We start from the raw sequence: 3,026 nt of genomic DNA on the forward strand, positions 1-3,026 counted from the left end.
GCTTTTATGCCGTTATCAAATGTTATGCCTGATTTGATTAATTAAAAGAACTTAATGCTCTTCACATTTATTCCGTCCACTAGCGGTCCTACGTCAAGCTTCCGTTCGTGCCCCTAGGCACAGACCCTTCTACTTTTTTTCTACGAACTTAATATTTATTCAAATATTTGTCGTAAATTATACTTGTTTAATCCCTGCCGGTAAGTAAATACGTTATCTACAGATCGACCAGTTCAATACTAAATTGGTTGTAAGTTGCTTTATTCATAAATATGTCTGTTTCAGTTGATCATGTCTATTGTTATTCTGGAAAACGTTCGTAATACAAAGTACCACTGCCTATATGGATACTATTTTCTGAGAATTTCAAGGACTAATCTGTCCGTGATTTACAAGAAGAGTAAAACTACAATTTCGAGGTTGGATTCTAGCTTACGAGAAGGATGGCTTGGTCACGGAGAAGCAGCGGAAACAGATTAACAAAAAAAAAATCCGAGCAGAGCACAGATACTGGATTGTACAGCAGTTCCAGAACAATCCGGTATTATTTTTGGATGAATGCAGCAATCTATTCTATCGGATCTTCCAGGTGACAATAAGTGCAGCGAGCATATGCAGAATTTTGCATGCGGAAGGTCTGACATGGAAAGCCTTCGAACGGCGTGCTATCCAAATAAGGGAGCACGAAATCTTTCGTTTTTTTCGGAGCTCAATTTAATAGATTGGGATTTGTTCAATCTCGTGTTTTTAGATGAAATGTCTATAGATAACCGCGATATGTTGCGCAACCGTAGTTATGGGGTTAAAGGAGAAAAACTGGTGTTTCGCGGTGAATTTGTTAGGCGTCCAAGAGTGTCATTTTTGTGTTTTTTGGTGCAGAATGGGATGCTGGACAGTTTTGAAACGGAGGGAACATTCACTAGAAAAATATTTTTTGAATGCTGCCGTTAATTCGCTCTTCGAAACAAAAAGGTAGATCGATATCCGGGAGCGAGTTCTGTGTGGATACTAGATGGTGCTCGTATCCACCGTGATCAGAACATCGTATTGTATTTGCGATCAATCGGAATCATTCCAGTTTTTCTTCCCCCATACTGTCCTTTTTTTAATCCGATTGAATTGGTATTCGGAATCACCAAAAATTCAATAAAGCAAACCTACAATGAAAACCGAAACGAAAATCTATCTCATGTAGTCATATCTACGTTCTCAGCATTTTCTTCTTACGATTGTCCTAAAATGTTCCGGCACTGTGGGTATCTACCCGGGGGAACATTCAATCCTACAGTTGGTTTGTCTAAAACCATCGAAAACCTTAATTTCGAATCTAATATGAGTGAGTAAGTGAAGTAATGTAACAGTTTATTTGGAGTAATAAAACCATGATAAAAATACAGATCCGTGTTTATGCATGATCAAAATCTTGCATGTCGACAATCCGATCTGCTAATGTGTGGCTTAACTCATTATCTTCTAGGCGTAGAGTTTCGGACATTGCGGATACTAAGCTGGCATTTATTGTTGAACGAGACCGTAGTCCATTGATTCGTCTTTTTACTCTTTGTCCAACTTCAATCAGGAGATCCGCCTCGGCTTCCAGTTCAGCTAGTTCAGACATAAATCCATCGTTGATCGTGCTTGCTACAGCTTCTAATAGCTTCTGATAATGGCGCCGAACGGAAGAATTTCAGCAAAAAATTCGGAGGCATTTCAGACATTCGGCGTTCTCGTTCATGTGGAGAAGCCGAGTGAACGTAGTTAGCCCAGAGCCTCCAGGCACTTGAATGTCCGGTAAAATGATGTCTATAAAGATCCTGAAGTTCCTTTGCAAGATTAGTCAAGGTCTGATTGTTTGGTGCTCCTGAACGATCTGCGTTTTGAAAACGAATTAGTTGCGTGTCAGCCAAATCCCAAAGTGATCTACAAGACACTGCGTTTGAATAGATGTGCACGTGAATCCTTATTTCCTTCTCTCTCCATGATACGAGTAGTTTGCTATCAATTTGATCGATAGTAAGACGTCGCTTCTGGGCTTGATCTTGCATTATGACAAACTTGCTCATTGCACTGAAATCAGGATCATTATCAGCCCATGTTGGAACCTGCACACCGTTGTTTTCAATAAATACGATTTCCCGACACAAGACAGGTTGCAAAATCTTCCAAACACCTCGCATAATTTCCTGGACCGAATTCCCGGTAACTGTTGCAGAAGAGAATTGACTTACCGAGGTTTCACCAACAAAACGTCGCTTGAAGAAAACTCCACGGAGAGCAAGTTGGCTGCTGGCTGGTTCACGAAGCCCAACGCGTTTTTTTTGTTTGAAGATTTTGGACCAGAATTTTCCTTGTTGCTGACGTCACTTAGTGGATCTTGATCAGAAAATTCCTCATCGAGAGCTTCGAGTAGGTACTCTGCTTGATAGCTGCTTTCTGGAACGTCTTCAGGGAACGAAAACGTCTCGTTCTTTGACTCCTCCTCGTCTGCATCCATGGTTGATTATGCAAAGAGGATACACAAAACTATAAATTCTTAAGTCTTAAGATATTTCCGATAATTTAAGGGGTAAAACTTACATAAAGGGCGAACACGAAATTATTGCGACACATTCAACAGGGCATAACTTTTTTACCATTGGGTAAAAATCAACCAAATTTTGCACACTTTCTCATTGATGTGTATTGTGTACATGCTGTCAAACTCGAAGTCGTGTTTTTCGATTCAACGAAAATGGAGGTGAACAAACGCGAGTTGAGAGAACAAATTCTTTCCAAACACCTGGAATTTCCTGACCTGTCGCACCGGCAGTTGGGAAAAATGTTGAACATTCACCATTCAACCGTCTCCAGAGTGTTGAAGCGGTTCCAGGAGCGGTTGACGTTGGACCACGACAAAGGAGCTGGAAGAAAACCGGGACCGGAGAACAAAAAGACGGAGGGAAAGGTGAAGCGGATGATTAAAGCAAATCCCAACGTCTCAAGCCGTGATTTGGCTAAAAAGATCGGCATGTCGCAGAGCTACGTCC

General features: G+C 41.0%; 1 pseudogene; it reads left to right on the forward strand.

Annotated features, from left to right (window-relative positions):
- Positions 1-291: 291 nt before the first annotated feature.
- Positions 292-1,344, forward strand: LOC135714199 (uncharacterized; annotated as a pseudogene).
- The last annotated feature ends 1,682 nt before the right edge of the window (positions 1,345-3,026 follow it).

Source organism: Ochlerotatus camptorhynchus, unplaced genomic scaffold (assembly GCF_037179485.1).
Source record: "Ochlerotatus camptorhynchus isolate MF236.1 unplaced genomic scaffold, CSIRO-AGI_Acam_v1.1 ptg000626l, whole genome shotgun sequence".
Taxonomy (NCBI): Eukaryota; Metazoa; Arthropoda; class Insecta; order Diptera; family Culicidae; genus Ochlerotatus; species Ochlerotatus camptorhynchus.